General features: G+C 40.9%; 1 long non-coding RNA gene across 1 annotated transcript in view; it reads left to right on the top strand.

Moving 5' to 3' along the window:
• Positions 1 to 24,036, top strand: part of LOC123811767 — a 166,601-nt gene that overhangs the window by 23,612 nt on the left and 118,953 nt on the right. Inside the window, exon 4 of the long non-coding RNA XR_006784438.1 lies at positions 19,594 to 19,665. This is a non-coding gene — a long non-coding RNA (uncharacterized LOC123811767). The remainder of the gene's footprint in view (positions 1 to 19,593; positions 19,666 to 24,036) is intronic.

The following is a 24,036-nucleotide window of genomic DNA, read 5'->3' as shown; positions in this document are numbered from 1 at the left end:
AATGATGAAAAGAGATTCTATTTTGATGGCTGGGTCATGGTCAGAAAACTGAAATATTTTGAACTTAGAGGACTAACGGAGAACCCATTAACATCTTGGGTGTGCCAGTATTTCTGAAGAACCTACCACCCAGCAAGAGAAGAAAAGTGAATAAAACATTCATTTACCATTATTATTAACAATGAACTTAAATTTTTGAGGCATTTCCCTCCTATTTATAAGAAAAGAAATCTTCAGTTCTATAAAGCTATATATGCTAGTTATTATTCTATTACTTCACTTGAATTTTACAGCAATCCAGGGAGGTAGAGGAAAAAGGAATGGATTCAACATGATACAAGGAATAAGGTGAGGGTCATTGTTGTGTGCTAACACTCAATGGAGAATACACCAGAGACCAGATGACCCAATCTAGACCTCGAGGTCCCCAGGCAGTGCCAAAGTGCCACTAAGTCCTGGGAAAGTGATCTGAGTTGACTCTCTGTGAGTAACAATGGGAAGCATCCTTCTGTCCTATAGTCAGGAAAGTCAATGAAAGTCTGCAATTCATTTTCTTCACAGATTGCAAAATTGAATGCTGATTAAATTCAAACATTCAGAAATTGACCTGTACCCAATGCCACAAAACTGTGGTCTGGGCCTGGAAATATAAAGGCAGCACTGACCACTTCCCCACAGTTTTATAGCTGAGTCAGATTTAGAAATTGAGGGTACTCAAGTGTTTCTAATTAGCTAACTAAATGTTGGTTAAAATGAACTAAAAATGACAGGTCACAGTGAAGTGTTTGCTTATAGGAACTCAGAATAGGATGGTGTGGAAAACATTGAGTTGGTATATTTGGATGTAAGAGTACAGTAGCTAATGGGAATTATGCTTGAAATTAGAGGACTGCATCACTTTTACTTATTGTTAAACAGCTAATGCTATCAAGACAGATTATGACTGAATCAGTAAGTGGGTAATGGGGCACTGTAGTATAAAATAAAATATTTACAGCTTCACAAGACATGGGGAGAATGTACATTGAAACCACATCCACATATAGGACCAACATAAAACAGGGTCTCTTGTTTACTTATTTCAAAAATAATTAGTGGATATTATTGCTATTCACCAAACAGAAATGTTCCAAAAATACACACAAGAAGATAAGAAAGATGGGTCAAACTGAGACATATTTGAAGATTGTAGTTCAGGGAAACAAGGGCACTCATTAATCAGGCCACTAGGCTGACCTCTAGAGAACCTCTTTGCCCTGGACTCTGATTAGAAAGTCATGTGATGTCATTGCTTAACTACAGACAAGAGCTAGTCTGGATTTCTTGAAGCATGCTTCACACATTATTTCAGAGGGCTATAATTCTAGACATCTGACACAATCGGGAGATTAGGAAGCTCAAAAACAGTTCAATATCGCTCAAGTCCATTTTGTTAGAAAGTGATTCATGAGACCAGATCAATCTGAGATATAGAAATATTAAATAATAATAGAACCTAGAATTTATAGGACATCTTCCCTCCCAAGAGTATAAAATGTTTTTACGTATACTCTATTTGATTTAGGTGACTATCCTCTCTATGAGGTAATGTGGGAAAGTGGAATCATTCCCAGTCAAGAGAGAGAAGATCCAAGGTGTGGAGAGATGAAGTGATTTACCTAGCACCTCTCAGAAGTAGAACTAAAGGTGTCAGTTCCTCCGTCACTCTCCCACAGATGCCAATGGTCCAGATTCTAGTGGATTATCCTAGGAGCATCAAAAGCACTGTAGATGGACAAGTTCTCATCTGCTGCCTTTCTGTTTCAGACTCTGCCAATTGTGTGTGCACATGAGGATTTCTCATGCCTCCATGAGAGAACTATGACATTAAATGGTTTCTTTGGAAGCCGAGGAAATCACTACTGTTTTGTGGAAAGAAGAACTCGGTTAATTGCGGCCCTATCACTTTGAAAATGCTGAAAAATCTGTAGCAAAGACTTAGTTAAAGCTTAAAAGAAATGAAAACAGGGCAATAAGCCACCTGCCATGGCTGGGTGGTGTAGGGGCAGTAAATCCAGGAGGTGGTTTTCATGTACAGTGTATAATTTGGGCCCTGACAGAGCTCGGATGAGGAATAGGCCTATATAACTATTGATCCACAGAGCTATCAGGGACATCATTTAACTTGATGGCTTCTGTCGGTCCCTTAAGATGTGGAGTCAGCTTTAACCTGAAAGGAAAAAAAATTAAAAGTAAATGAAAGGAATAGAAGGGAAAAGCCATGGAGAGTCTTCTATACCCTCCCCTTTTTCATACCTCTCTGTTATTAAGAAACATTTTTGAATGACCCTAGATTTCAGCTGCCCTGATTAGTGTTGGTTTATTTCATTCATTTACTTACCTAATTATATAGATAAATGCCAGTCACTTAACATTTATCACACATTTACAAATACATCATCCACACCTAGTCTTCAACAGTGATTGGAGCCTAGTGGACAAAGGGAAATGGGCTACTCCTGGTCACAGTCAGACTCTATCACAAGGCAATGTGAGACTCCGAAGGGGGTAAGTGGGATACTGCCACCTATAGGTGAAGTTGGTTGCCGATCAAACATAGAGTTGTCTTCTTTCATCAAGACTTTGCTGTACTTGTAACTTCAGACTCTGGTGTGTTTTAGCCCTTTGATCCAATCCTGTCACTCGTTTAGGTCTTCAGGTATATTCCTGAGCCATGAATCTGTCCCACACTCAGCCCATATTTGGCAATTCTGCCTTCTTTCTTCACCTGTGCTGGGTCCCCTTTGCATCCTGTATTCATTCTGCTTCCTGGCCTGTTTGCTCTTTTCATGATTTCTAATCCCTTGATGGCCTTGCTCCATCCCATTGACCTAATTGTCAGGCACCACCGCTCTTAGATTGACCCTTTTCCCCTTCTTTACCACAGTTCAGACTCTGTCCAATTATATTGCTTTCAGCTGTCTTTAGTAAACACTCTGTTTGGTCCTGGCCATATCCTAGAAACTTAAGCCTCAGCATTTGCTTTCAAGTAGGTAATGCTACCTTTAACTTCACGTCATGCTAAGGTAGAGAAACACATACGTTTAAAGACTAAAAGATCAAAACCCTAATGCAAATGCATTACTAGCATATTGTTCATTTATGCCATTAACTTGGAAAAGTTGTAATCAATCCACAGTCATTCCTCACTGTTGGTGAGAAACAAGATGCTTGCATATAATGTCTATTAATGTGCACATGTCCCTCAGACTCAGGATTCTTGAAGGTGAGGATAGTCTCTTGTAAAATTAGTTATTCCTTTAAGGTATACCCTTAACAAATATTTCAAATTGTTTCATTGAGAAAATTTTTGAATTAAAATAAGAATGTTTAATATCTTGCATCTTCAGAAAAGGGAAACCTCTGCCCCCTTAGGTGCCCTGGCTCCATGCTCTCTCAGTTCCTTCTCCAATTGCCTGACCTTCCTCAGCATCCTCACCTTGTCCGCAGTCCTCATAGTCTGGCGTGCCTCCGGGTTTGTTTGGTCTTGGCAGCCTTCTCAGCCCAATTCCTCTGATGACTCCCTAATCTATAGATTAAACCCATACCTTTCTCCTTTTTTATCCAAATACCTAATAGATATGTCTACTTAATTATTATAGAGAAACTTCCAACAAAAAATGCCCAATCCTATAATCATTGATTTCTTTCTAAACCGATCATCCACTTATATTTTTACTCTCAAATCATGCCCATCTCTGCCTTCCCACATGCACCTGATACAGGTACTTTTTCTACCTGGGCTTTTTCACTTCACTTTTGTTCCCTTATCCCTGTGGTGGGCATTATATAATAGTAGTTCAACATATGTTGAATCAATGAATGAGTAAATCAATATATTAATGCTAAGTAGAGAAAAATCAAAATGTGGGCAGTTAACTTTTAAGCAGCATTCTACTCCCTTGCCAATGAAGATCTAATGGTAGTGATTGTCTGGTCCACTGTGTTTCAGGAATGTCAGATTAAGGTAGGGCTCAGCAGGTAAGAGCACTACAGTCAAATAGGAGGACGTAGGAGGAGAACATTACCACCTTCTTGCCAGGAATTTGCCACGTCTACTTGCTAGGCAATAGGATTTCCCCAAATTCATAGAGTAGTATGAAGGACATGACATTGAGAAGTTTATCTATGACATTATCATGGATAAACAGTGGTGTTTAGGATGGTTGTGTTGGAGAAATGTTAGAGCCCTTATGTAAGTCTGTAAGTGTGCATGTTTGTGCTTGTGGGTACAGACAGAGAAACTATCTTCATCTTGATTTCCAAAACATACAATTTTCACATGTCTGTATCTCAATTTGCTCTGTTGCTCATAAGTTCCTGGAGGACTTCTTATTTTTGAACATTTTTGAATAAAAGCTTTCTGTGTTATTTCTTCCTCGTGGAAGCTTAGTGAGTGACTTGAGGATTAGTGTCTCAGGTGAACTACTCTAGAATGGATTCTCCCAGAAGCTTTCAAATCTGGGAACCCCCTTGATTGATGCTTGTATGCCCCAGAAAAACTGGTAGAAACTGCATGTTTCTTGGCGGGTGTAAACGCGATCATGGGTGTGTCATCAGAGGTTACCTCACATCCCTGAGGCCAGCAGTTATCCTGTGGCAGAAGGAGTCCAAGTGGTCTGACATGGCAGGAAGTGTGCATTTTTGCACATCCTTGCTGTGTGTGCAAAGGTGCAGTATGTGTCATCTACAGGTAGCCCTGCCAGAGCATTTGAGCTGTGTGTAGAGATAGTTATAAAATACTGCTGAAACACAAGAGAGATCAACACCAAAGCTTGATCTTTGTTGCCTTTTATCTTTTAGCTTGAGAAGCAATTTCTCCCTTCTAAATAGTGCCATTGCACAACACCCTGGAACCTGGTTAATATTGGAAGGAGTAAGGGGCCCATGTGTTTGAACAGAGAATAGAGCAAGGCTATTGTTCCTAGGGGCTCTGGTAGCTGCTTCTCATATATAAGAATTATCAAACTTTACACATTTAATATTTACACCGGAAAATCTAATGAGGATCAAAAGAGGTTCTAGGTTACAGAACTATGTATGTTGCTGGTTGAAGGCAAAACAGGGTAAAACTAAGAACAGTCATCTGATAATGACAAGGGACTATATTGGTGGCCCTAGGATACATGACTACAGAATGTGCATATCTAATTTGAGATGATGATGATGAGTTTATGTCTGTGCAAGCTATGTAAGTACTGAAGTGTAGACATCTACTGCTTTCCATTTGAAGTTGCCATTGAGAATGAATATAAGTCGACATACTTCAGCATAATTATAAGATAACTAATTGGATAAGTTATAAGATACAAATTCTAGCCCAGATGCTTCCCTGCCACTGATTTAGGACAAGTCACTTAGTCTCTTAATGTCTCTATTTCCTCATCTATAAGATGGGCACAATATCTGCTCTACATACTTCACCTCATTCTTGCAAGATGAGCTCTGCCTGTGAATGAGCAGTACATACTGAGATGAGGCCAGCCAAGAGAACCTCCAAATATATGAGTGGAAAACTGTGAGATTCCTCAGTGGTGCCAATGGAATACATCAGGAAATGGAGGTGGCTGGGGAAAGCAGTGGGGTTATAAGATATGCAGAATCTGGCACAAACAAAAAAAATTCCTGTCTATTAGCAGGCAGATGCAGGTAATATCTCTCTATGTGAACTCACCATCCACACACACACACCATATTCTCACTGATCAGCAGAGGGAGGTAGGAGATACTCAGTGCCATTGGTGGTCATTTTTGTTGATTTATCACCTTTCCAATCCAGTACATTTGAACTCTAGTTCTGCTTCTATATTCTGGCCTTGCCATTTATTTTATCTTATTTTTTATGGTAAAACTCATTATTTTTGGTGAACCAGTCTATAGATATTGACACATTCGTAGATCCATGTATCCACCACCACCACAGCTGGGTACAGAGTAGTTCCATCAGACCCAGATTTCTTTGTGCCAGCTTCGTGCCAACTGCTTCTCCTACTGTGTGTTCCCTGGAATCCACTGTTCTGTTTTAGGCCTTGCCATTTTAATGTGTTTCTCAGTTTGGCTCTGCATGCACCTTGCAGGAATTCAACTTGAGCTCATCGTCGTGGGTTGCCTTGTAGTCAAGTCTTGGCAGTTGCCTGTTTGCTGGGGCCTGGGCTGGTCTCAACTTTTTTTCCTTAGGGTTGGGGGAGGACTCAAAGTGCAGAACTACAGAAATTTAGCTGGATACCTGAGGTTTTTCTTATCTGTCTTTTGTTGTGGCAACATGGGAGTGCTAGCGATCATTCATATTGGGACTTGGAAAATGAAACGTTCTAGTATTGTGTCATGGTACAAAATGGGAAGGGTATAGGGAATGTGGGCTAGGAGGAAAGCAAAATATATGGGGGCATTTCTGGCATTGCTTGTTTTTCTGTTTTCAGAAGAAAAGAGAATTTGTGCAGCTCCTGGAAGGAGAGGAAGCAACAGGGATAAACCTGTGGGCCACATACTGGATTTCAATCTTAGGTCTTGCTCTTGAGGCAAAAAGCAGCTACCCACAGACAATATAGTGTGGGAACCCTGATTATGAATTCAGTGAAAGGGTGATATTTTTAGTATTCCATATTTCTGAAGGTGAGGAGTTCAATGTAAAGTTCAGAGCCACAGAGGAATTGGATTTGGCATGAAGGTTCTAGCAGGAGAAAAGGACTGCTGGAAGAACGTGGTGGGTTTTCCTTGAGCAGGCCAGGGTCAGAGGCTCTATTTATTCTATTCATGAATGAAAGGGAAAGTATAGAAAACACTGAAACTTTGTTTAGGAGGCATTTTGCTTGTGGTAACAGTTCCAGTAAAGCAGCTTGGTTTGAGGTTTGAACTTGGCAATGTGAATGGGAAGTTGGACTGTAGCAAGTTGGAGGATGGTGTGTAATACCTGCCAGAATTTTTTTTTTTAAGGATGGAGAAGGGAATCATGGCTAGACCAAGGATATTCTATAAGGTGAAATACGATCTAAGAAATCACTTGTGTGTAGCAATGTGCCACTAAGTCAAGTGTTTCAGTTGTAGAAATCAAGGATACTAGATTATTGAATTTATATAAACATTTGAGAAAGGTACCCTATGAAAATATATTAAAGAGAAATTTTTAGTTAAATTAAAAAAAATGAAATGAAGTACTCTTAAATTTAGTTCAAAGAAAAATAAAAGTGTAATTCCAGATTATTTACACATGAAATGAGAATACCATGCACACACACAAAAAACTAATGGAATATACCCAAAGCTATTATCAAAGAAAAATATACAATCTTAAGTGTTTTAATTGATAAATAAGAAAGACTAAAATAAACAAACCAAGTATTCAGCTCAAGAAAGAAAAAAAACTATAATCTTAAAAAGAAATCAGTAAGTATAAAAGAAGATTTAAATGAAAAAGAAAACAGAACCTTAGAGGAGGTAGGTAAGTGGAGTGAATTACAGTCCTTACTTCTGTAGCTGGTCTCAAGACGGCAAGTGGTATTCACCGTCCTTCTCTACTACCCAACTTTAGCTTCACCTCACCATTGTCTAGCGCCTCTGCTGGTCTAGGTGTTTACCAGGGGATAAGACCTGCATGTCTGAATGGGCAGAGCCCTGGTCATCATGGTCTTCTCAGGCAATAGCTGTGTACATGACCACTTACTGTCAAAATTAAACAAGGTGTTGCCAGGAGATACCCCAGTAGACCACTTGGCTTCCAAGAACATTATTCCGTGGCCCAGTGTATATCAGCTGCCCTGTTTTCTCCTGATGATTACGTCAGTTCCCTAGTGATTCATTGGCTGATGGTTTCTTGGCATGAGGATCCTGAAGTGACCAACCATAGGGAAGTCATAGCATAGAGTTTAATGGGATTCTTGCTGTATCACCTTGGAAGTTTTCCTCCTCTGCGACCCAGGGTTGCCAAGTCTGCAGAAGATTCACAAATTCCCTCAAAGGAGTTACTGTGAAGGATGGTAAGTGGTTCTGCTTTTGTTTCCAGCTATTTTTTCCCCTGAACCTGTATATTCTGTCTATGGAGATGCAGCACCATGTAATGTGCATAGATTTAGGGTATCTATTATGTGCTGGAGAGGATGCCTCATTCTCGCAGAGTGTCCTCTCCAACTGGCACCTCAGTTATACTTTTAAAAGGCCATCCCACTGCTCTGTCAGGCTGACAGCTTCTGGGTGATGTGATATGTTACAGGACTAGTGGATCTAATGACCATGTACCCATTGTTGTGCATCTGGTATCGGTCAGCAGATCAAATAGTCTACCCTAAAATTGTGTTGCTGGCTGAAGCCTGTGGACAGGAAAGGCAAATGGGTACCTAGAATGTATTTCAGTTATAATCAAGGTCAGTCACTTTCTAGGATACGATGGGTACAATGTAATCATTGGTTGTCTGAAATGGTGCCATTTCAGAAACTCAGCTTTATTCTCTGTTGTTGGTAGATTAGACATTTGGTGGCAGCAGTAGAACTATATCAGTTCTGATGTCTGGGAGTTCACGCTGTTAGGCCCATGCACAGCCCTTATCTCCCTGTTTCTATGGCTACTCTGTTCCTATACACATTCTGCCAGTGTTGGAGTGGCTGATGCAGAGGCTGGCTGTAACATCAGCTGGACAGGGCATCCTGCTTGCCTCTTTGTTTAGTGGGTTAGTTAACATGAGAGGGAAAGACCTCCACATTTCACACTTGCTTCTATAAATCATCTTCATGCTTTTTCCTGAACTCTTCTTGTCCATGAACTTTCAGTTTCTCTCCTTCAGACTCCTGACACACCAGGTAAGCCATTCACCTTGGCCTTAAGTCCACATACATTGTTTCCTTGATCCACTTCTCATTCCACACAAGTGCATTACCAGGTACATCTTCTGAAGTTCTGCCCCTTGGCAGGATTTTCTGTACCATTGACATTTTAGACAACCTCTGAATGGGGCTGTTGCATAGTCCTGTCCATTTTCACTCTGTGACTCCAACCAACTCAGCCTTTTTCCCCCTTGTCATTTGGTCCCATGGGAGAGTCTTAAAGGACTCTGCCCACATTACCATACATTTGAGCTGAAGGTGAGGCACTGGTGTAATAGCAGTGAATGAATTGGGGGCTTAGGCCACCTGCTTGTGCTACTTGCTTGTGTTCTCTGGCTCTGTTTGTAGGACAACATTCACCTTATCAGGCCTTGCTGCTGGGCCTCCCTGACTTCATTACTTGTTACGTTTGACAGAGCTTAGTTCATGTTGAGCCATTCTGGCCAATGGTGCAATGCCTGATTAGTGGACATCATGAGCAGCTCTGGCTACACTGTCATTTGATGTCCAATAGTTTGCTCCACCAGAAGCCAGTAGCACACAGGAACCATTTTTCAAGTGATGTCACTTCACCACTGTAGGTGGCATGTCCTTGTTCCAGAACTGTAGGGGCCTGTTCTGTGATTCTTTCATTGGGGCCTACCATAATTTCTATAGAGCATCTTTCCTCCACACTGATACCCCTAATTCCACAGGGTCTGGTAGTCCTGCTTTCATTACAACATGTTCTGCCTTGCAACAGCCCTTTCCTGCTCTGGGATCTACTCCAGACTGGTAGCCTATCATGTCACCTAATAGGGAGATTAGAGCAATATTTTCAAATATGGAAAATGCTGCCTCCAGAACCTCGACTACCAGATATTGTACTTCCTCATCATTGATAGGAGGTGAGTGATGCAGAATTTTGTCTTTTATTTTGGGAGGTGTGAATTGGCATCCTGGATCTCTAAAACCTTCACTGATATGGCAAAGTCCCTGAATCTTTGTTTATCTCCTACCCTCTGGTGAGGTGTTTTTTAAGGCTTCCAACATGCTTGTTACTTCTTACTCATGCTGGTCAATATGGATCAGTGTGATATTCTGAAAAACATCCAGTAGATCCAGTCTCCTAATGCTACAGTATGGCAGGGTAGGATGGTTAATGTATTCTGTTGTCTGTTCCAAAGTGAAAGAGAACTATTTATGATCATTCTTTGGTGGTAGGGATGGAAATAGGGATTCTCAGATCAATGCCTGTGTATCAGCATATTTGAGGCCATGTCAATCTGTTCTGGAAAAGGTACCACATCTGGCACAGCAGCTGTAATTGGAGCTACAAAGTTTGATGTCACCCACTGTCATTCCCAAGATCTGTCTAGTTTCTATAGTAGCTAGATTAGTGAATTAAATGGGTATAATGGGCACTATCCCCAGCCCCCACATCTTAGATATAATGAGGTCCTTAGAGTGGCAATAATCTTTGCTGTTTTACCTGGGACATGATAGTGGTTTTTATTTATAATTTTTGACTGCAAAGGGGAAGTTTCAGAGGCTTCTACTTGACTTTTCCTACTATAATAGCTCTTACCACAAAGACCAAGGAACTCATGTAAGGACTCTGCCAATTACCAAGTGTGTCCATTTCATTTATACACTTGGCATACAAGGACATTTTCACGGGGTAGATTTGTGGGCCCACTAGGCCTGTAAACAAGATTGGACCCAGGACTACATTTATTACTTGGCTCCCAAGAGCTCCCACTCTAACAGAGGCCTTAAGGGTACTTTGTGTGCCCAGATATCAACTCAGACCCTTTGTTCAGTAGTCCTTGAGTGATAGTTTATTTCACTTTCCACAGTATATGGTTACCAGATTAAGTGGCTATAGTTCTCTTTAGAAAAGGATTGGGGAAATTATTATGCCTACTTGCCTTGGTGTGACAGAGTCCTTCCTTTTGAGTGGAGAGCCCCTCCTTGAGTTAATGGCTTCTGAGTTAGAAGAGAAACTCAAGCTCAGAAACTGGGCAAGGGGTCATGCCTTTTTATGGAAGGTGTCTGCCCTAGGCCTCCTGATCATCCATCCATGATTTCTTAGGTTGTTTATATTGATCACCACCCTTACTGGCTGCCCATTTGCTGTGCTCATAGGGATGCCATCTACATAGCTCCACATGAGTCAGACCCTCCTGGCTGCCACGTGGACCTTGAAACTCATTGTGTTCATGTGCCTTTCTTGCTTTTGACAGTTAAGTGTCACTATCAGGCCTCTATAGTTTGGATCTCTCATCTCAATGGCTACCAGTGAGCCCATTTTTTTAAAATTTATTTTTATTGTGTTTTTTTTCCATTATCATTTATCTACCTTATAACTCTTCCCCCCCACAGTCATCACCTGTTATCCATGTCCATGAGTCCTTCTTCCTCAACCCTTCTACCCTCTAACCACCCCCCTCAGAGCTGTTAGCCTGATCTCTGTGATTCTGTAGATAACTCAGCCCAGTTCTTTTAAAACAATATCTCCTTTCACCCTGGCTGGCGTAGCTCAGTGGATTGAGTGTGGGCTGTGAACCAAAGTGTTGCAGGTTCAATTCCCAGTCAGAGCACATACCTGGGTTGCAGGCCACGGCCCCCAGCAACTGCACATTGATGTTTCTCTCTCTCTCTCTCCCTCTCTCTCTCTCTCTCTCTCTCTCTCTCTCTCCCTCTCTCCCTCTCTCCCTCTCCCTCCCTCCCTTCCCTCTCTAGAAGTAAATAAATAAAATCTTAAAAAAACCCCCAATATCTCCTTTCCTCTGCTCTGGCCTACAATCGACAGCCGCTCTCACCAGCCCATGCTTACTGCCTTATTGTTTTGTGAATGGGGTGTCCTCTGAACCCCAATGCAGAACATAATCAACAGGTGAACTTTCTGGTCCTACATAGTATATTCACAGTAGCATGCCTGCTTCCCTGGGCTTTTAAGCCATCTGCCATTTGTTAAGGCAGTTTTGGCATTTCTACTTTATTTAGTATGGGCTCTTTCTTTCTCTGATCTTCCAGGAGCAATCCTAGCAAGCATTAGTGTGATTTCCTGGGCCGGGATATTAAGTTAGATCCTGTGTTATAGAATAGTGACCCCATACTGAAAAACTCTCCCTTGCCCAACTTTATGTTCTGCATTTACTCTCACTCCAGAGCCCTCAGCATCCCATGTCCTATGAGTATAAGTTGGCTGGGTCTTACAGCATCTTGAGATAATTTCCCTCCTTCATTTGAAGGTCCAGCACAACATCATTTAGATTATCTGTGACTTAACCGTGTGTATTATTCTCTCTCCCAGCAGGGAAGGTGGGGGAGGATATATGTTGCTTCGTAGGACAGGAGCCTCTGGGTCTTCTTTAATCAAGGGGTGCTCTAGAATGGTGTGAAGCAGTGGGCCACTTCTGTAGGCCCAGAGAGGTCAGGGAGATCTGGAGTGTAATGGTTGTCAGGTGCACTGACTCAAATGATACATTTCAAATTTGAGGTTCCCACTCCTAACCAATCAGGGTCTTGACCTTGACAAAGTGGTCTTTACCAGGGCTGAGAATTCAACTTTCTCTTAAGCTTTGCTACTCTTATAATTAAGTCCTGGGTTTGATCCTTAACCCCCTCCTCCCCCAGGAGATCAAAAATCAAAGTCTCTTTACATGCTGCCTGGGAGGTCCTCTGATTTTTACACTTAGCCTTCAATTAGTGATTAATTACCCTCAGCCTTTTCTTGTCTTTCTCCAATGCCTCAGAGCCACTCAGCAAGCCATTAGATTCCATTGTCCTTATAATTAATACTTCCTCAGAACCTCTCCAACCTTAAGCTACTACACCTGCCAGTGCATTTTCTTCCCAGGATATCCTATCCCAGGTTGTCACTAGTGAAAAGTTTCAGCAATTGCACTGCTATAGCAAGCCTGTAGTTTTCAGTGCTCCACCTACCACTGGGCATAGGGTCCTTATTGCCAGCTGGTTAGCAGGTGATCCAGTTCCGAAACTATACGGCATTACAACTGTATTCAGTCTTTTTCTCAGATCACTCCTGACAACTCTCTTAGGACTGACTTGTGCCCTGGAAAACAGACTCTGAGACAGAGGCTTACATACCAGAACTTTATTGGTGAGTGCTCTCAGTATCAATACCTTAGGGGAAGTGCAGGGGGTTTAAGACTGTGATGCAGTTGCCACAAGAACTACATCCACTTCCCCGGGGGTTGGGGGGGGGGTGGCTCTGGAGCTGGAGTGGTTCTTGAGAATCTCCCTTTCTTTGAATTAAGGAGTCTAGATCTTGATACCCCTAATCTATCAATCATTAGGTGCGGGCTGTCTGGGCTGACTTTGGGCAGCAGCTCTGTACTGCTAAGGGAAGTTCCAGGGAGGGACTTAGCTTCCGTCTGTTATCCATCAACACCCAGCAGCTTGGGAAATGAGTGCACAAACCAAGCAGGAGGATCTGAGCTGCCCAGCACAACAGCCAGTACAATTAGTTCCTGTGTCTAGTGATGACCCAATACAAAATACAATGAGAAGGACAACCCCATTGATGGTAGCAACCAGAAATATAAAATGTGTTCACACAAACTTAATGAGAAATGTAAAGACTTATTTGAGAAAAACAACAAACTTATCTTACCTCATTTCTGAATAAGGAGATTTAAAAGTTATAATTCTTTTCAACACTACAGGATAAAATATTCAAAAATAGACCTAACTAAATATTTTAATTTGTGTATAAGTATGGTACTTAAAATCACTGTGGAGGAAAAGATCATTTAATAAATAGTTTTCAAACATATGGCTACCCATTTGGGGCAAAAAATAATCTCTCTGACTTCATGCCATATACCGAATTAAGTTCCATATGAATTCTGTAGTTAATTAGAAAAAAGAATTCATAAAAGTACAAGAAGAAAATATGGATGCTTTAAAAAATTATCTTTTGCTGGTGAAGACATGTAAGGCATAGTACCAAAGGTAGACTATATTTAAGAAAAGAATAATAAATTTAATTTATTAAATAAAAAATACTTTTCATAAAGAATAATGAAAATCTGCAAGTAAATGAAAACTAGGAATAAAATATTTATAAAGATAGGCCTACTAATATCTTATAAAGAATGCCTGTGTTTTAAGAAAAAGACAGGAACTCCAGTAAGAGTATTTGCAAAGGATATGAACAGACATTTCACAAAAGCAGAAAAATAAAGTAAATAAATATGACAATATTATTACCTAGTAGTAAATATATGCAATTAAAACAACAAATAATATATCACCTATAAAACTGGATAAGGTTTAACATTTTTTAATACTATTATTATCCTGGATGTGGGAAGTGCCCATGCTTACCTCTAGAGAATGTAAATTGTACATTTACAGAGAACGGGAAGCCCATTTGGAAGGTGATTTTGATTTATACCCCCCAAATTTGATTCATATACCCTTTGACCTAGCAGTTCCATTTCTGGTAATGAATCCTAAAGAAATAATCACTGATATGCACAAAGGTTCCCCTACAACAATGTTTGTTATACAGTTGTTTCTAAATGCCAGATGTTGAAAACAGCCTAAGTCTCACAATAGGTATTTGTTGATTTGATAATAGCTCGTATATATTTTGAAATTCTACATAGTTTTTAAAGTTGATGTTGCAGAACAATATTCACTGACATAGAAAGATGTGCACAGTAGAGTGTTAAGTGAATGTAGCATGCAGTAAAATGGGATGAACAAAGGATCCCATTTTTTTGCTAATCATGGGGGAAAAAAACCCCTGCACGTATACTCCAAAATATCAGTGATGATCACTCCTAGTTGACCAACTTCTGAATACAGTTAGCCTTTTTCTTTTAGATTTTCTGTATTTTCTACAATGTTTTATGAATCAAGTTTACAATGAGTACCTTAAAAGTAAATGAAAAACAGCTCCATGCTAAATTACTCTTGATTCTACCCTGATATTCTTCTGATGATTTCAGAGGACTGGATGTAAGTGAGATCGAAAAAGAAAAGAAACCCACAGAGCCCGGGTAGGCTCTACAGGTCATTCTCCAATGAACTTAGATTTTTAAAGAGGTATAAAATTCAGAAGAATAACCCTGAAACTGGGGATGCATAAAAGAAAATGTCTAGCATGAAAAAGAAAAAAAATGAAAAGAAAAAATTTTTTAAGGCCAGAAAGCTGAAGCTTAAAGTGAACAGAGGCTTTCAAAAATGCTTACTTAGCAGAGGGAAAAGGATTTAAAACTAAGCATGGAATAAGAAGAAAAGAAACCATTTTGGCCGGGTGCTTGGCAGCACCAGGGCACTGTTGATGAATGACCAGTGCAGTGAAAACTTCATCAGTCCTCCTTTACATTCATCTCCTGTGCCAAAAGGAATGATGCTGGGGCTGTAAAAGGAAGAACAAACATCAGTAGGAAGGAACTGAGGCTCGATATGAATGAACAGATCCGGGGACCTCCCTGCTCTGGATGAATTCTAATTTCCTGGCTGGAGCAGGCGCCTTTCTGTGTTCTTGCACATGAGACAGCAGGTCGCTGCCAGTGCTGGTTGATCAGGTTGGGGGTGAGGGCAGCTGAGAGAGGGGTGAGCAAATGCTATGTGGGCAAGTACAGGCCCTTGTATCAAAAAGGAAAGAAAAGTGAAGCCTTTAAACTTCAGTCTAGTGGGCAGGTTTCTCATATCATTAATGGGAAGGTGCAGAGGAAACCCAGAATAGAAAGCAAATAATCTCTATGAAATAAAAGTGAACTAAGCTGAGGAAAAATAGTGTAAGTCTGAGAAGATACTGCGAAAGTGATGAGGGACTAGAGGCCAGAGGAGGGTAATGATGCTACCCACACAAAGCTCGAGGGAGCAATGACATGGTTCATGAGAGACACAGAAGAGAACAGGAGTTCTCTTTTTAAAATTTATTTTATTTTTTAAATTGTTGTTCAAGTACAGTTGTCTCTATTTTCACTCCACCAATGCCCTGCCCCAGCCATCCTCACCTTCCACCTTGAACCTATGTCCTTTGACTTTGTCCATGGGTCCTTTATACATGTTCCTTGATGACCCTTCTCTTATTTCCCCCCTTACCCCTCTATCCCTCCCCTCTGATTGCTGTCAGTTCTTTATTTCAATGTCTCTGGTTATATTTTGCTGGTTTGTTTGTTTTGTTGGTTAGGTTCCACTTACAAGTGAGATCATATGGTATTTGTCTTTTACTGCCTGGATTATTTTACTTAGTGTAATGCTCTCTAGTTCCATCTGTGCTGCTGCAAAGGGTAGGAGCTCCTTCTTTCTTTCTGCTGCATAGTATGTCATTGTGTAAATGTACCACAGTGTTTTAATCCATTCATTTACTGGTGGGCACTTAGGTTGCTTCTAGCACTTGGCTATTGTAAATTGTGCTGCTATGAACATTGGGGTGCATAGGTTCTTTTGGATTGGTGTTTCAGGATTCTTAGGATATAATCCCAGCAGTGGAATTGCTGGGTCAAAAGGCAGTTCCATTTTTAATTTTTTTGAGGAAATTCCATACTATTCTCCACAGTGGCTGCACCAGTCTGCATTCCTACCAACAGTGCACTAGGGTTCCCTTTTCTTCACATCCTCTCCAGCACTTGTTTGTTGATTTGTTTATGATGGCCATTCTGACCATTGTGAAGTGGTATCTCCCTGTGGTTTTAATTTGCATCTCTCTGATAGCTAGTGATGCCGAGCATCCTTTCATATGTTTCTGGGCTCTCTGTATGTCCTCCTTGGAGAAGTGTCTGTTCAAGTCCTTTGCCCATTTTTTGATTGGGTTGTTTGTCTTACTGGAGTGGAGTTGTGTGAGAGAAAAGGAATTCCTTATGTAAATGTTTTCAGAAAAAGTACAGAAGAAGGGGCAAGGCTTTGGACTAATACTAGTCTTTCAATCAAAGATGCAGAAATTAGAGATGAGGAGAGGCCAAAATGCAGACCACTTTGTATCCTAGCTGAGAGTCTGGACTTTCCCTTAATGGCAATGAGGTTCATTCATAGTTTTAATCAGCGTAGTGACATAATCAGATTTTGTTTTTAGAGAATTCCCTCTAGCTGCTGCAAGGAGGTGAGGTTGCAGTTGGACATGGACAAGAGGGGAACAGGGAACTTAGGAGGCTATTGTAATTATTCAAGTAAGAGCTATTAGTGGCCTGAACTAGGATAGTGATGAGGCTCAAAAGAAGGGGATAGATCAAGAGATGAGCTGGGGATGGAGAGAGAAGGGAGAGGAATCAGGATGTCACCAAGTCAAGGATGACATGTAGTGGATGATGGTATATTCACCGAGGAGGAGCAGCAGGGTTTGGGGTGAGGGGGTGTTGGGAAGGGTGAGGAACTCAATGAAGGAATTTGAATGAGTTCAGACTACATTTGGGGCACTAGGTGACAATGTCAAGAATAAAATTCAGATAGGAGATGTGACTGGGTGAGATACCAGTATATGTTGCAAAGACCAAAGATGATGAGATCTAAGTTCAGCTCACTCTACTCATCTTTAAATGAGATAGTTGGATTAGATTTCATAGGTATTTTTCAGCTTTAAAATCCTGTGGTAGGGGTGATGAGTAAAGGCTGAGTTGTAAGAAGAAACATTTTGGAATGATTCTCTGTACGAATAAGTAATTTCCATTTTGAAGTTGATGATTTGAGACTAACATCAACTTATCTTTGCGACAGCAGAAATAGAACCAGAGTGAGGAAGTGCAAGTAAACATTGTACAAAAAATCACAAGGAGAACAAGAGTAAGTACTAAAGAGTAAGCCCAAGTGCATGAGGCCATGAAAGGGAAACAAGACAAAATCTGTTGGAAATATGTGGGCGTCATTTGATCAGGGTAATGGAAGTACAAAAAAGAGAGTTGGAAGGAAGGAAGGAAGGTAGGAAGGAGAGAAGAGAGAGGGAGGGAGGGGAGAGAGGGGAGAGAGTGAGATAGAGGAAGGGAAAGGGGGGAGATTTACCATCTTATGAATAAAGATCTTCAGAGGCAACAGAAATGCAAATACCTGTATGTATAACAACAATAATAAAAGTTGTAAAAGAGTACCTTCGCCTGGTGGCTCAGTTGGTTGGAGCATTGTTCTGTAAACCAAAAAGTTGCAGGTTCTATCCCCATTGTGGGTTCGATCCCCAGTTGAGGCACATACCAGAAGCAACTGATCATCGTTTCTCATATTGATGTTTCTCTCTCTTTCTTTCAATAAACATAACCTCAGGTGAGGATTAAAGATTAAATAAAATAAACACAATCAGGGCTTTAAAAAAAAGTAAAAGAGGCAGAACTGACCAGGAAGGGAAAAAGGCTCTAGGGAAGGGTAGGATAGTGGATGGAAAGATCACTTGAGGCCGTGAGCAGCTGGTATGTAATAGTTTTAGAACTATTGCTGGTTTGTTTGGTAGTATTAAGATAATTGTAAATGCATATCTCATTTATGGGCTTTAATGCCTGTGAGCATCAAATGTGCTAACAGTTGAGTATACTTAGAACAGTAGAAGGTTCTATACACATGTAAGGATTTCTTCTTAAGCTTTTTGAATTAGAGAAGAAAAATATTCTTTTTGATGAGGATGCATTACTTGTTCTCCCCTACTTAAAACCACAAAGGAGTAGATCAGACAAGTAAAGGTATGTTTGCTTCTCACACAATCCCAAGAGAAAGAGATGTGTTCATATCCTTAAGTGGAGGAACTTGGACAATTTATTGCAGATAATTTAGGACAGTGATAGTCATGTTCCTCTGCATGTCATAGCTCTTCCATAGGGAACTATTGCACCTGTCAATTCTGTTGAAGTCTCAGTTTGAAGATGGTTTCATTCCTGTGAGTTCCTTTGATAAATCAGTAAGTGTCTTAATACTCTGTAGGTATGAGCAAACATAATTTAAAGGTAAATAACATGGGGAGGGAGGATTTCAGAAAGGTATCACTCTCCTTTAGGGCTTTGCCAAACAAACAGAGACAGAGACACCTATTGCATTCACTGGAGGGCATGTGCATATGTATGAATGTATTTTTGTTCTGTTAGCTAGTTACCGTAGCTAATAGATTTTTAATTTTTCTCTGTGACTGAGCTTGAACTCCTTGAAGTCCACCTCAATGACTGTCAACTTAGCTTCTTCCGTGTCACCATCTCTTGGCTCCTGACTAAGCCACTTCCCTAAACAGAGTCATGGCATCCATGTGGCATTCTTTATGGGAAAGAGAAAGGCCCACTCTCTACTTACAGGTTTTCTCACAGAGGGTTTCTCTTAGCTTCTTGCTTTCACATTGTTGTCTTTTCTCCTGTATTATTTTTAGCACTAGTGATATCAACAGAGTACCTTACAAATTTGTGTTTAGAAATGTAACTTTGGGAGAATGTGCTCCTCTTGCTTCCTGCCTATGCTTCCAGAAGAGAACACCTTTTTCCTCTTTTCTCCTTTTTATCTTTTATTGCCTGTCCTCTTTCCTTCTTTTTCTTTCCCATGCAGAGCTGGATGATCAAGACAGGAGAAGCCAGAGGCACATTGATACTTGCCATGGACTCATTGCTGATCCACCTCTCCTCTCTTCCTCCACTTGAATCCCTGAGTCAAATGTCTGGGCTATTAGAATTTCCCTGGAGGAGTGGTTCCCTCCCTCCAAGGTGGCTGAGTAACATTCTACATGTGGCAGGCACATGGCTGCACTATCTGCCTTTGCGTGGGATTAGATGTTGATTGACAAGGCACCAAGAGCAACTCTATTTTATATTCCCACAGCTCAGCTAAGCTGTATTCCTCACCAGGTGGCAAAGGCTGGACCGAAGGCCTGGAGAAACTGGGAGTGTCTGAGTGAGTTTTGATATTTAATTCTGCTCTGATTCATTCGAGAGGCAGAGAGGGAAGACCGTGGGTGGTACAGAGCCTCTGGGGTGTAAGTGACACTCTGAAAGCATTCCTTCCTTCTTCAGTGGCTGTTTCCTGATCTAACAGAAACAGAGGGCCACATAGAAAACCCCAAAGCTTTAAAATTTAACTGGTGTGTTTGGGGAATTGAGGAAGAGAAGCACTTTTCCAAACTGGTAGAAAGACCTCCAACATGGAAGTAAGAAAAAACCCTTTAAAATAGCTGAAGACATACTAAAATAAATAGGGCCAGCTTGCCTTTTCCCTTTCTGACAAGATTTTTCATGTAGCCACACAAGCATAATCACTGTGCCTGGAAGTCTTAGGGACTCTCCAAACACTTGATGGATTTAAGACAAAGGCTTGGAGGGCTGTGCTGATGTGGCTGAAGCCCAGAGAAAAGATGGCAAAGGATTCTTTTTATATTCCCATGTATTAAATCCCCCTTCCAATATACCATATTTCATTACATCTAAGGTGTCATCAGATGTAATAGATGGCATTATTTTGTGTTCCGTTATGAAAGGAAAAACAAGTTCTCAATTAAACTATGATGTGCCATTGATTGTAAGATGCATCCTAATGTTAGAGATCTTAATATGTGAACATCCTTAGGGCAGGCGAATACAGTAATTAAAGATCTACAAATCCCAGAAGGAAGAAAGACTGCCAATCTTTCATTCAGTTCCTTTCACCAAAGCACTGAGCTGAATGCCTGCACCTCCTTGGGTTCCTCTTTAGCAGGCCACATAGACCTTAGCTGATTTGCTTCATCTGGTTGATTAGTGACTTTGGTGTCTTGCATAGCTTTTATGCATTTTGGAAACTTAGAATTATTCCCTAAGCCCAGGAATGAGAAAATTTGTGAAACAGATGGTGTGTACTTGTTAGAAATCTCTATCTTGCTAAAACCAATCCATTTTTGTGACACTCCATTTATTATTCTCTCCAATGTTGTGTGCCCTCACATCCCATAATGACTGTCCAGACTACACTGTGTAACTCTGTCCATGTGTGTGTTTTGGGAAAGTACAAGTCCTCGAATGATGTCATTTTGTTCAACATCATTTTGTTATAACGATGAGGAAAAAATCAATCCCTGGCTGGGGCCCCTATCTGTGTGGAGTTGGCACATTCTCTTGTGTCTGTGTGGGTGTTCTCTGGAGACCCTGGTTTCCTTCTACACCCCAAAGATGTGCCTGTGAGGTGAGCTGGTGTGTCTGATCGTCCCAGTCCTAGTAGCGTGGGTGCGAGTGCACGCTGTGACGGAAGGGTGTCCTGTCCGGGTGGCTCCTGACTCCTACGGCCCTGAACTGGACTAAGTGGGTTGGAAAATAATTCTCTTCCTTGTTTTTATTCATCTTTCTTAAATGTATGTATAGCCCACATTTATTTCAATGTTTAATATTAAAAATGTTTTAGGTCTTTATTTAGAAGTTTGGTGATGTTTGTGTAACCAGAAATATGCCTTAAGAATGTAACTCTCGTTTTTATCAGTTAGCTTCTGGTAAAACTGGTTTTTTGTATGTCATTTTGTTGAAAGTTGCAGTTTTTAAGAACCTCTTGATGTTAAATAGGAACCTACTGTCCTCCAAATTCCTTTCTTTTTCATCTTCCAAGTCAAAACCTACTGTCTTGGATTCCCTTAGGCCCTGGCTAAGTGACCAGCTAGTTAGTCTAAAGTTGAATAGTGGTAGATAAGCTGATAATAGCTTAGGTCGTTCCTTCCACGAAACACATTTTACAGCTAATTGCAACCTTGTTGAATATTTTTAATCCTAAAAGTCATTATTGAGAGATCAAAATAATTGAGAAAATATTTGACCTGAAATGCTTACTGCATTCTTTAAATGAGACTATGTGCATAGCAGCATGTTAGAAGTTTGCCAGGTGAGTTCACAGACTGACAGAAAGATCTAGGTCAGTTCTAATAAATATCAAAACTGTTCCCAACTCCTGAGCCCATGACATACACTACAATTTGATTGGTGCCCATTTCTTACTGAATTTAGACATAACCTCAGAATCTGGAAGGAGTACAGACAATACAGTGTAAAAAGGAGAATGAAATGAAGCCTACTTTCTAGCTCTGATCTAAGTTGCAGTGGGCAAAGATATTTATCAGCTCACATATCTTTTCTCAGTTATGAGCACAGTCCACTCCTTTCCTTCTGGGGCACCTTAATCCATCAGGTTAATCCATCAGGTTAAGGTGCAGGAAATAGTAAGAAAGTGTATGGAATTGTGTTTTCAGAAGTATTTCAGTATATATGCACCAGAGCCCTTTTCCGATCAAAACTGGAAAAGGTGTTTTGGAGAAAAGTGTGGGCTTGTCCTGTTTGGAGCTCTCTGGGCAATGTGGACCCAGAGAACTGGGGCAGGTTCTGGGTCAAGGAGAGAAGATCATTAAAGGGCTGGGAGGGCAGTGATGAAGAATGGATTCACATGGAAAGGAAGAGCCTGATGGGTAACCTGAGAATGGTCGTGGAGTGCTAGGGGCAATAGAAAAGGGTGTTCACCAGCTGTTTTCCATCTCACTGAAGACAGTGGACCTCAGGCTAGAAGGAAATGCAGATTTGTTTAAAGGAAGCTCTTCTGGGCAAGCCCACATACAAACACACCTATTGAATGTTTCACATGTAGTAGATGCTCTTGGGGGGGTGCCCATCTGTGATAGGGTTGGGGGTTGTGGATTTCCTGCTCTCAAGAATCTGCCGACTGCTGTGGGAGGAGGCGATCTCTTGATAGTGAACACTTACATAGTGCCCATATGTAGCTTATAGGCACTGTCCTCTGTGCTTTACATATATCAATTTATTGTTCCCATTTTTCAGCTGAGGGCAGGCAAAGTTCTGAGAGTTTCTAGGATCACACAGCTGGCAGTGGTTTATGGGTTACTTAGCACCAGGACTCCCAGCAGACAGTTGAACTCCAGGATCCACACCAGAATCATAACACTGTGCTAATACTGTGCTAATCCTCTCCAGTCACTCTCCCACTGGGCAGAATGAGTTAATCTGGAAAAAAGAGAAGAATAAAGATATGGAATCTTCCCGGGTTACTTAATCTGAGCTCACTGGGATACACACATAGCTACTGTGAAATTCTCACAACTGAACTGTGTGGTTCTCCTGGAAACTTTGAGAACAGCACCATGGCTTCATCCATTTTTTTTATCTCCAGTGAAAAAAGCACAGTCTGTGCTGAGAAGAGCAAACCATTGAAGGAATGGTAGGTGTATGCATGCATGTATGTATGTTCAAACTTGGCATCAGCCCAGTTTGGGGAGATGAACTAGGAGAGAGAAAAGAACTGGTCCAGTTTAGGAGGGAAATTATTATGTTCTGTAGTCCCAGGGAGTCTGCCTCAGTTTAGCCAACACCCAGAATTCAAGACTCTTTCAGTCTGATGACCTCAAAGGCCATGTCTTGTAAAGATCTTACTCGTTATTACTTACTTTCTCCACAAAGATCTCTCAGACATTTTCCTCCCATTGTTTCTTTGAACATTCTGAACATTGGTGAACAATCCTGAACATTCTTTCTTTGCTCTGTTTCTCAGTCCTTCCATGTGGGTTTTGCATATCTCTAATACGGAATGATTCCTAATTCTAATAATGAGTTCTAGTATAGAATGAATTCTGTGAGTTTACACATTAATTCTCTAGGAAAGGTAAGGGTGCATGTCTCATTTCTTTCATTCCTTGCTCAGTGTTTTAGTTTGGCTCAGAATGGGTATATGGGAAATTCCATTCACGTTAAACAGATTTGGATATTTCCTCCCAATATCTAGTAGGTGAACCAATGCCAGACCCAGACTAAAGCAGCACACCAGGAATCTCATAGTACTTGCTGCTGATTTTCATTGTTCAGGAAAGAAAAATACAGATTTTCCTGTGTAATGTTAACCACCCCATGTAATGCCAGTTGAATTTATTAGCTCATTTTACTACAGGAGAGATGAGGTCATCCAGCTATTTGGTGACAGAGTTGAGAATATAATCTGGGCCTTTTGGCCTTTTAGTCCAGTGCTTTCTTCTTTAAACCAGTATTCTATTAAAGGCCAATCTAAGAAGCCCTGGTAGGTGACAGCATTCCCAAGTAAACTCAGTGATTATTAATAAGTTAGAGTCTCACCCTGGCCATGTGACTCAGTTGGTCACAGTGTCGTCCTATGCACCAAAAGGTTGCAGGTTTGATCCCGGGTCAAGGCGCATATGGGAGGCAACTGATAAATGTTCTCTCTCACATCAGTGTTTCTCCATCCCTCACTCTCTCCCTCTCTAAAATCAGTAAAACATATCCTTGGGTGAGGATT

This window comes from Phyllostomus hastatus, unplaced genomic scaffold (assembly GCF_019186645.2).
Source record: "Phyllostomus hastatus isolate PE091 unplaced genomic scaffold, TTU_PhHast_1.1 phas_scaffold_78, whole genome shotgun sequence".
Lineage (NCBI taxonomy): Eukaryota > Metazoa > Chordata > Mammalia > Chiroptera > Phyllostomidae > Phyllostomus > Phyllostomus hastatus.
Note: the sequence above shows the minus strand (reverse complement) of the source record. Positions and strands in the feature narration are given on the sequence as shown.